Source organism: Coptis chinensis, chromosome 3, assembly GCF_015680905.1.
Source record: "Coptis chinensis isolate HL-2020 chromosome 3, ASM1568090v1, whole genome shotgun sequence".
Taxonomy (NCBI): domain Eukaryota; kingdom Viridiplantae; phylum Streptophyta; class Magnoliopsida; order Ranunculales; family Ranunculaceae; genus Coptis; species Coptis chinensis.
Window position 1 is genome coordinate 119,517,538 of NC_141458.1, and position 11,202 is coordinate 119,528,739.

At 35.9% G+C, this 11,202-nt stretch overlaps 1 long non-coding RNA gene across 1 annotated transcript; it reads right to left on the reverse strand.

Annotated features, from left to right (window-relative positions):
- Positions 1–4,636: 4,636 nt before the first annotated feature.
- LOC147513704 (uncharacterized) lies at positions 4,637–11,202 on the reverse strand. Its single transcript, XR_015217406.1, has 5 exons — positions 11,187–11,202; positions 10,891–11,106; positions 5,086–5,178; positions 4,866–4,985; positions 4,637–4,766 (listed from the first exon to the last, which is right to left on the reverse strand). It is a non-coding gene; the product is annotated as an uncharacterized LOC147513704 (long non-coding RNA).

Here is an 11,202-nt window from a genome sequence, read left to right on the forward strand (position 1 = left end):
TTGATTGGTTGATTAGAGGGGAGATGAAGGTAGATGATCGATAAGATGGAGAATTGGCCTCTCCTTGAGAATGGAGAAGACGCCTCCTTTTATAGGCGTAGATTCCCTTTTGTGCTATCTCTATGATTGTTTTTACTCTTTCCATTATGAAGTAATGATCTCTTATTAATGATGTTGTTGACTAGCTTGCAGTAGTTACGTTTCCTAGGTCGTTTGGATGACCTAACCTTAGGTCGCATGTACGACCTATTTGTAGTTTGGACACGTGGTTTGCCATGAGTGGTTGAGAGTAGAGGGTGCTGACAACAATCAATACGATTTCTATCCAATTCTCTTCTTTTTCCGTAAGAGCACTTATACTCAGACTCCCTCTATAATTCTCTTGGGACTCCATTTCCTACGTATCCAAATTCCACTTTCTCTTTCCAAAAATAAAAAACGAAACATGTAAACAAAATAATAAAATACTAAAACTAAAAATAGTAATAAATAAATAAACAAACTTACTAATATTTTCACAAACAAAAAAATCAAGAAAAAAAAAATCAAAAAGTTGAATTGGGTGTGGCAAAGAAATCATCCTATTTTACCATCTTTATCTTCAGTCATATTATTTTGATATTCAGAGCATTCATTATCTTCTATGTTTAGTTGTCTAGTTCATCTACACATTTGTTTAAGTCAATAGAACGGTATGATTTTTTGTTCTCCATTCAAGAGTGTTTTATTTTTTCTTGGCGTTGGGTTTTTAGGAGCGTCGGTTTTGACAAAGAAAGAGAGAGAGAGAGAAGGTTTTGTTAGTTTTTTTTATTATTTTTTATCTTTTTTTTTGTTTGATTTCGACGTGCAATATAGGCAAGTTTTTGTTATTTATTTCTTATTATTTTGGGTTTAGTTATTTATTTGGGTAAGTTATTACTTATTTTTTTGTTTCTTATTTTTTTATTTTTGGAAATAGAAATATAATTTGGGTGCCACGTAAGATAGGAAGTCGCTATGGAGTTATGAAGGGAGTCTAAATAGATTTTTTGTTTCCATAATTTCACAATTCAATCTATGAATTCCCTTACTGGAACATCTCATCGAAACTTGATTTGCATAAGGAGGTGAAAGAGAAATGGTACAACGAGGGGAAAAGATGGTAGATGATCGATATGCATTTCTCTTTGCACTACAAGTTTCGAAAACGTCTACAATTTGCATTTTTCACTGCTGAGCATATTTTCACTACTACAGAATAACACTTATACCACTGTTTTTAAGTGTGGTATAAATATATTTACCACTGTTATACAACCGTGACAATAGGTGGTGTGGTATATAATAATAGCAAAACTGTGGTATATATATTTAACGGATACCATGGTTTTTCAAATAACCGTGGTTTGTATGCCCATTATATACCACGGTTGTCAACAGAACCGTGGCATATAAGCTATTGAAACCGTAGTTTATATTAGTGTATGTATTATAACACCGTGGTATATAGTTATACTAAATACTACGGTTTATGCCAAACCGTGGTATATATATATATATATATATATATATTTTTTTTTTTTTAATAATAATAATAATAATAAAAAAAACTGAACCTCGCATAACAAAATTTACAATGCCGGCCTACATACAACATTTCCACATACAACATTTCCATCTTCCCAACAAATTCCAAAATATACAATAAACTATCAAACATTGCAAAAAAAAGATAATAATAAAAAAACTTCCATTAATTTTTTTCCATCTTCCCAACAAATTCCAAAATGTACAATAAACTATCAAACATAAATTAAAAAGGTAAGACTCATAAATTAAACTGGAAGGGTCTAAACATAGCTAAAACTCATCCTCATTCGCTTCCGACTGAAACACCCCATTTTCCTGGATGAACTGAATAATATCAAGCCGAACACCGTCAAGTTCATCTTGCGTGTATGTCTCCTTCAAATTCTAAATTTGTTATCCGGATGAGTCAAAGCACAACATGTAGAGTTACTATATAAGAATAAGGCTAAGTCGTTGAATTGAGCCAAATAAAGTGTTTGTCAAAACTTTCGAATACCTTATTTTCAAATGATCCAGTTGAACAAGCTTCTACTATTTCCCTCATAAACTTCATTGTATAATACCCACACTCTGTGCCACCTGGTTGATATGGGCCCTAACATATAGACTCACAACATATGTAAACATATACTTTTCAAAGAAAAAGACAATAATGTGTAGGATTTGTTTACCTTGATCTTGTCCCACTTCAACGGAACTCGTTTCCCATCAACCCTTTGCAATGTGAGGACCGCACTTCACAAAGATAAATGCAAAACATTTAATTCACAATTGCTAGTGGGAAGTCTAATTGGAGACGTTTTTAGTACTTCATTTTATTCAATCCTTTATGTACTTTCACTATGGTAGTACCTCAAAATGTTAAGATATGTCAAAAAATATAGCTATGCTCACCTCCTAAAATATATTGCTATATCTCGAGCTTGGTTCACCATGCATCGAATCCAACCAAATGAAAGACATACGTGATAGATCAATGACAATTAAAACCCAATGGCCGCTATGAAAGAAAAGGGGGAAAAAAATGGAAAACAATCAGTACAATTGATAGTTTTATCAATTTAAACAATACAATCGTGATAGGATCGCTTATGTCCTTACCCCGGATTGTAAGGAATGAGAACAATTTTCTTTCCACTTGCATTCCGCAATGTTTCTACAATGATTTCAGTTTTAGCAGTTCCATCTGCTCTTGTAAAAGATAAAGGATTAACAAATCCAACGATAAATGTCACGGCGGCAAGCACTCACAAATTCAATAAAAGATTCTAAAAGGAAAAAAATCACTGGCATAAATAAATTTAAATAACTAATATTTGATTAAAATCACCAATAATAAAACCTTCAAGATATGCTTACCTCATGTATGCAATTAAACAAACAAATTCTAAGCTATCCATATTACACACATCCAACAAATCACATTTCTCGATAACAAATTTTTACTCAGATTCTCTAAACAACTCTTTTCCAACTGGAAAAATACCACACCATGGGTTCCGGAAGCATGATATTGAGCAGTCCCTTGAAAGAATCAATTGGACCTTGATGACGACTAGCACTACTTTTACTTGTCTCTTCCTAAATTATTGAAAATTCAAACCAACCAGGCGTTAAAATCATAGCGAATCGGAAATTAAAAAATTGCATATAAAAGGCTCTTTTACCTCAATGTCGTCCTTAAAAAGAACAAGGTCTTTTGGCCATGGAACTTGTGTGCCAACTGCATCTTCCACATGCATCTAACTTCGTAATTCACTTGTATAGGAAGATAGTAACGACCAAAGATCCTTAGAAACAAGTGACTTAACCGCCACACGAAAATTCCCAGATCCCAAAAGATGACCGTGAACTTTATCGTTTGGTCCACACTCCTCGTAGACCAATCCTTTAGCAACAATATTTGTTCTAGAATTCACAGCTAAACTACACTCTTGCTCCTCAGAATCGCCAAGCAAATCATATTGGAACCAAAGCAAATTATTTCTATATTGCAAAAGTTAATTAAAATTTACCTTCCCTAGACCAGATTTGGGACCCAAAGAAGGTGATTGACCTGTTCCTTTCTTATTTACTCTCTTTACATGATCAGATTTCAGCTTTGATGATGGTTGTGTTGTTTTGGCCTTGCCTTTGGACTACATGTAAAAAAAAAAAAAATTATTATGCATGGAAAAATGAATAATTGCATATAAAAGGCTCTCTTAATTTACCTCAATGTCGCCCTTAAGGTAATCAAAGTCTTTTGGCCACGGAACTTGTGTGCCAACTGCATCTTCCACATATATGATCTCATCATTCACTTGTATAGGAAGATGGTAACGACCAAAGATCCTTATAAACAAGTGACTTAACCGCCACACCTAAAAATTCCCGTGATCCCAAAAAGATGACCGTGAATTTTATCGTTTGGTCCACACTCCTCATAGACCAATCCTTTAGCAACAATATTTGTTCTAGAATTCACAGCTAAACTACACTCTTGCTCCCGTAAATCAGCCAAGCAAATCATATTGGAACCAAAGCAAATTATTTCTATATTGCAAAAGTTAATTAAAATTTACCTTCCCTAAACCAGATTTGGGACCCAAAGAAGGTGATTGACCTGTTCTTTTCTTATCTACTCTCTTTACATGACTAGGTTTCAACTTTGATGACGGTTGGGTTGTTTTGGCCTTGTCTTTGGACTACATGTCAAAAAAAACAAATTATTACGCATGGAACAAAAAAGAAAAAGTCGTGGATCATGATAAACAAAAATACTTACTTGCTGAAATTTTCTCACTACTTTATGCCCTTGATGTTCAGTAGAAGAGCGTACCATATGATCTCTACTCTGACACTAGTAACGCTGTTTGAAGAGATCTTTTCGGAGCCTCCATTCTCCAACCTTTTGACTCTTTCTAACACCATCCTTAATTCTTTTTTGAAGTCCCGAAGTTCGGGTTTTGTTCGAACAAATTTTGGGTCCAGAATTCTTGTATTCTTTCTTGGTCCTCTTGAATTGTTGACTCAAGGTTAGCGATGTGTTTCCGTGAGCCACGCTTCATGAGGTCAAGTAACGTGGTGGGTATAACCCCCTTCCCTGCAGATCTCACACGACCAGAATGTTCGGGTGTGCCTAATGCTAAAGTTAAGACGTCTTTGCTTCCTTGAGTAGATACCTTCCCCTCTGCAACTTGCTTTTTCAGCACATCCTTAATATATATTTTTTCAAATAAAAAAGGAATTGGAATATATTAGAACATAAGCATTGATAAGGACCATAAAAAGTATTGACAAAAAGTTGATCTTACGATTTTTTCATCTACTTCTTTAGCAGCATCGTCTTTGTATGTTCCTTTTTTCGTTTGGTGCGATCTTTTCCATATTATAGTCCTATCAGATGGATCAAAAGCTGGTCCCAACTCTTTTTTCTATGGTTAAACAATAATCATGCAAACAACTTAGTCAGAACATATTTGCATGGTGTATACGTGTCTGTGGAATCTAGACAAATGTTAACAATGCACGTACTAAATTTTCACCAAGATTAGCCAAACTCATCTTTCCCGTCTAGTGGTTATATTTTTTTGCTGCCCGCCGCTGTGAATTGAGCTTGCTAATTTCCTGCAAAACAATTCTACACTTATCATCTCATTTGGGTGAGGACAGAAGCCTGCTAAAACTGACAATACAATCCCCACACGCAACTAGACTCGAATCATCTATCAGCAGTATCATCTAGATGGAAAAAATAAAACAGTAGAATAAGAGTGCTGAAATTATGCTACTCTAATGTGCTGAAAAACAAGTTGCTCTTATGCTACTCTTAGCACTCTTATGCTACTCTAATGTGCTAACCGCACTAAAATTATGCTAACTCTAATGTCCTGAAGTTCTTTTAATTCTTTCATTATAAAAAGAAAAACATCAATCAGTTAGAGGCTTAGAGCTATTGATTTCATAGTATTCAGCAGGGTTATATGATGAGAATGATAACAAAATTTCATTCTAAGCTACTTGGATGTTAGTTTTATGGACTGGTAATAGTCTAGCCAAACCCACCTTATTCTGTGTGCCTACTCTGTGTTTCTTTAGAAAGGCCCTCAAGAAAGAGAGCAGCGCAACATCCTATTGTCCAAGTGAATCGGTGATGATGTATTTAGAAAGGAAAAGGGACACATATAGCTCAAGACAAGATACCTATGGTTATACCTATTTCTATGTAATATACCTATTTCTCATCTATCAGCCACTAGAATTAGAGTGAAATGAAAATCAGAAGACAGATTACAATAAAACAGTTCATAAATCGTAGTATGTACATCTTGGGGAGACAAAATTTCATGTTAAGCGTGATATTGATCACCAATGAATTCAATTTCAGATAACTATAAACCATACCTAAAGGTTAAACTCCATTATGTTAGCTAGCATTCTAGCAAGTTGTTGAATGGAAATAATTGTGACAGACTAGTAAGTTTGAAAATCTATTCTAAATTTCCTAATATAGAAATCTATAGTTTTAGTGATGCCGACTAGGTTACCACACATTCCAATTAACAATTAAAACACTCTGAAGCAACACTTTAGAGTTGCACTGAGCTACCCCAACATAAATCACAACAGGACATCCCTAGATGGACCTTCAAAAACAAAGGTTCAGTTGTTCTTACTCGTAAATCAAGTCGCGAATGTGAAAAGGGAATATAGTAAATCCTTACCCATGGCGTGTGTGTCTATCAAAGATGGTTCAAATTACCTTTATCTACTACCAGTACCAACCGGGTACACCGCCTAGTTAAAGGTAATCCTAAAGGCTCGGTTTGAACAAGAATATAGACTAAGAAACCCACTGGAGCAATTATGAGCTCCCCGGCCGTCTTCGGTCGTTCAGAGTTATACAACCTGTTGCTTATATAGCCCATGAGTACACGCATGTTAATCTCGATATTTCACTAAGCACGCATGACTATCACCAACCATACACATAATCCTTGGAGCCTATTGTCAACCATATCTAACACAACTTCTATGTTTTAATGAACTATGTACATTAGATAAATACTATTAGATAAATTTTTTTTTTTATATAAGGACATATAATGCGCTTATCTAAGATGCATGCTCATCGGGCTCTAAAAAATACACTTCCTCATAAGAATTTCCCCGATGGACAGAACTTGTTCATTTCATGAGACCTGTAGAATTGTACTCTGTGTTTAGATAAATAGATAACATAATGCACCTAAGATACCTAACTCCTCGACTCTCCTACACTTGTAAGATACTTAACTCCTCGACTCTCCTACACTTGTACTTATGAGATATTAGCACGTATCCTTGATCAATAAGAAGTTCCCCATGGATGAAACTTTTTCATTTCATGAGATCAGAAATTGTACTCTGTGTTAGATAAATAGATAACACAATGCACCTAAGATACGAACTCCTCGACTCTCCTACACTTGCACTTATGAGATATTGGCACGTATCCTTGATCAATAAGAAGTTCCCCGATGGACCGAACTTTTCTGCTTCATGAGATCAGAATTGTACTCATGTGGCGCATAGATTATTTATTTGATTGGTGGCGCAGAGAATTCATTTGTTCTTCACTTGTTGTTTTCGTTGTTTAGATGTAAAGAGTCATCCTATTTCAATCAGAGTGTGAGTTAGAATACTTGTTAGCCACCTTTTTTTTCATTCGATGAGATTGTTGTAACCGACATTTGGATGGTTGGGGTCAGGGATTGTACCTGAGATAGCCACACAAAACTCAAACTTGTCAACATAACAGGAGGCATGTTTAAGTTGGATGATGAGCCACTTCATGCTAAATCTGAAACACAGCAGAAGTGGACTGGCTGCTCTTAACCATTTCATCAGTCCTCAAAAATAAAATGAAAAGAACATTGTTGAATACAATGAGGTATTGAGCCAACTATGACAAATGAGAAAACAAATTACAGACCTATTCTAGATGCTCTATCCATCAAAGATTAGTCATGAGCACTAAATAAATCGGACAACGAGTGATTCATTATCATCCTTTCTACTAATTTTACGGTATTGTTAGCAACCTTCTCTTCATTTGAATATATTTCCGTCATAATCTGCTCAAAAAGATCACCCCTAACCGTCTTCTAGAATCGAATTCGGACTCCTCCCTTAATAGCAACAACAGAGATTTAGCTAAACCTTTAGCCCTCCATGTCCCATTAACGCGTGAGTCAAGCAATCCCGTATTGCTCCCTCCCTTAATATCAATTCTCGGTACTTTTTCTCTACAACTATTACACATAGAAAAAGCACTCCCGATTCTTTTCGATCCGGTAAACCTACTAGAAAAAGTAAAATCTCAGTTTTGAAACCCCAATACTTCAGCAGAGGCATCTTCCTCGCTTAGAAAAGATCCACTAGAGATTCCTCTCACCCTCCTAGTCGAGATCTTCTCTTTCTCCAATCCCGGTAGACGGGCGAGCATCTCCTAACCTTAAGAAGTGAGTTTTCAAGAGAAGGAGTACTGCTCTTCAACTCCGCTCCGTTCCAGTGATTTTTAGTCAGCGATAGATAATGGAGCTTCGGGGCCTTCTTGCAGTCTTATCGCACCACTTTGCTCTCAATCTCGTAATGCCCTTGTTATAGAAGCCCTGGCACATTTCAAGTGCGACCTAGCCAGCTTTCAAGCCTTTTATTTTAGTACCCTAACGATAAGCTAAGACCAAACTAAACTGATGTGACCCACGACGCCCTTCTCTGCTCTTTCATTAGAAAGAAAGCCCGTAAGGTAAAGGTCACCGAACGGCCAGCTAATTAAGGAATAAGAGCTGGGAAGAGCAGGAGAGCAAGACCCTCTCCGACACAACTACAGCTGTCGAGGAACATTGTAGATCTTCTATGGGAATGCCGACTTACGAAACTAAAAGACTTCTACTACAAGCCCGGCCGTACGAAGTCGCTTCTATTCTCGTTAAGTGATCCCGCCCATTAGACTTCCTAAGTAATACGCTCTAAAGCACTTGGCATTCCTTCCCTACCACTTAATGTATCTTTGATGATCTTTTAGTCCCGGGTAAGTGTGGATTTGAGGAGCAAAGATCATCGATGTGGTCTATATTGACTCAACAAAATTATAGCTATCCGTTTTCTCTCTCACGGGCCGAAGCCTAGAAGAACTCAACCTTGAGTTGTCAAGTAACTCTAAGTTGCACAATTTCTCGCTAATATGGAACACTAAATGATGTAATTTTCAGGATTGGAAATGCATCCATACTCCTCGAAAAGAAATTGGTTCTGCGGGAAGAACATCAAATACTAACTATTCAGTAGGCTTAGAGAGCATATGCATATAACACTCTGTTTCCTTCTCTTTTTCTCTTTTTTTCTTTGTTTTATAGGAATAAAGAGAAACGTTTCCAAATTAGAAAATACTCCCCAAAATGTAGTAGTCTACTAACACTCAAAGTTCGCATGGGAAGCTCCCTGCGGTGGGTGGTTAGCTAGGACAATGAGCTAATTCGTCGGTGGAAGGAGCTAATAGCATTAAGACTACGACTACAATGCAATACCAGCAGCAACAAAATGAAAATGTAAAACCAAAGCAGCCAAATAAAAGAAAAAAAAAAATAAAAAGGTAACACCATACCAATAGGAAAACCAAAAAAAGAGCTCAAGTTAATCACCATTAAATTAAAAATACCGGCTATAACATGAAATGTACAAGAAGGTGAAGTTGATTACATCTTTGAAAGCGAATTTTCTTCCAAGAATCACGTATTCACGTACAAGTAATCAGTTTGAAATAACGGGATCCCTCATCAGCTAACTAACAATTTTCTCGCCATTGGTAAACATTGATCATATATACATGCATTTAGCATATTTTTTTCAACAATTTCATTAAACAGGACTTTGCTTTCAATCACATTGATTTTCTAACGTTTAGTTTCCATACAAACTTCATATACAGTTTGGGACATCTCAAACATACATATAATACCCTTGCTGATGACAAGCACATGTTCCTTTCTTATGAACGCCAAGCGTCATTGCGGAATCCAAATGATCACATCTCTTGTCAATCTAAACAGAAATGATGCTCACGAAAACTTCCACGACAGAACACAACCGTGATTATGTTGCAACTTGGGTTGAGAAAGCCTAACGGATGGTACTTTCAAAGATTTGTGGGGTGCAATGCACACATATTCCAATTAACAAAACACTGAAGCAACACTTGTTGCACCGAAGCTACCCCAACATAAATCACAACAGGATATCCCTAGATGAACCTTCAAAAACAAAGGTTCGTGGTTGTTCTTACTCAGAAATCAAGTCGTGAACAGAAAAAGGGAATATAGTAAATCCTTACCCATCATTGCGTGTCTATGAAAAGATGGTTCAAATTACCTCAGATCTACTACCAAGCACTAACCGGGTACACCGCCTAGTTAAAGGTAATCCTAAAGGCTCGGTTTGAACAAGAATATAGGCTAAGAAACCCACTGAGCAATTATGAGCTCCCCCGCCATCATTTCGATCGGTGCTCAGTTTATACAACCTGTAGAGCCTTATATAGCCCATGAGTACACGATGTTAATCTCGATATTTCACTAAGCACCGCCAACCATACACATAATCCTTGGAGCCTATTGTCAACCATATCTAACACAACTTCTATGTTTTTAATGAACTACGCATGATAATAATTTACATGGGCCAAAGCTAGTCACTATGCAATTTCAGTCTTCTTCCACTATTCTACTTTTCTCATGCAAATTTTTCGTTATGCTAAATGTTTCAACAGTTCTAATCTTCTTGTACATGCACAAATATATAATAGTTTAGTCTCACCTAGTAGATAACTATGACCTATTGTTGTTACGTTCGTTCTCTGATTTAATTTGATTGAATGGCATTAAATTTTTTCTATATAAGGACATATAATGCGTTTATCTAAGATGCATGCTCATCAGGCTCTAAAAAAAACATACACTTCCTCAGCAAACCCTAGCAATTATATATATACAAAAGCTCCGTAGAAAAACTGTATTAGTCAAACTCTCTTTAATCGAATACTATTAGATAAATAGATAACACAACAATGGAAATGTCACAAATGCGTTTTCAAATATCAATATCTGTAGATTCTACCTCAGAAACATGCAGTTCAGAATACCACTACAAACTCAGTGTCATACTGTCATATCTGAAGTACAACAATTAACATACACAAATCCAAGATAAGGACTTAAATGGTATTCATGCAAGTAGAGAAAGAAAGAAAGCAAAAAAAAAAAAACTATAAGCAGAAATTCAGTTGTTAAAATAGTATACCTGAAATTCATCAGTCAATCTCGATTTAACAAACTTGTCCCAATCTTCTTGGCTGATATATTTTTCGTATATTCTGGGAGGTTTTCTAAGCAATTCGAGTTGGTCTTTAAATGGTGTGATGTAGAACCTGGTCAGCCTGCTCTTGAATTCTCTCCATTTCTCACCGATATCTTGCAAAGTACCTTTCATTTCGTGGTCTTCCAAGTTGAATTTCCCCTAAAACACATACAAGAGATTTTGAAACTAGCAAAGAATTAAGACTATCTAATTAAGTAATTTTATTTTCGAACTTTTACCTTTATAAATTTCCAT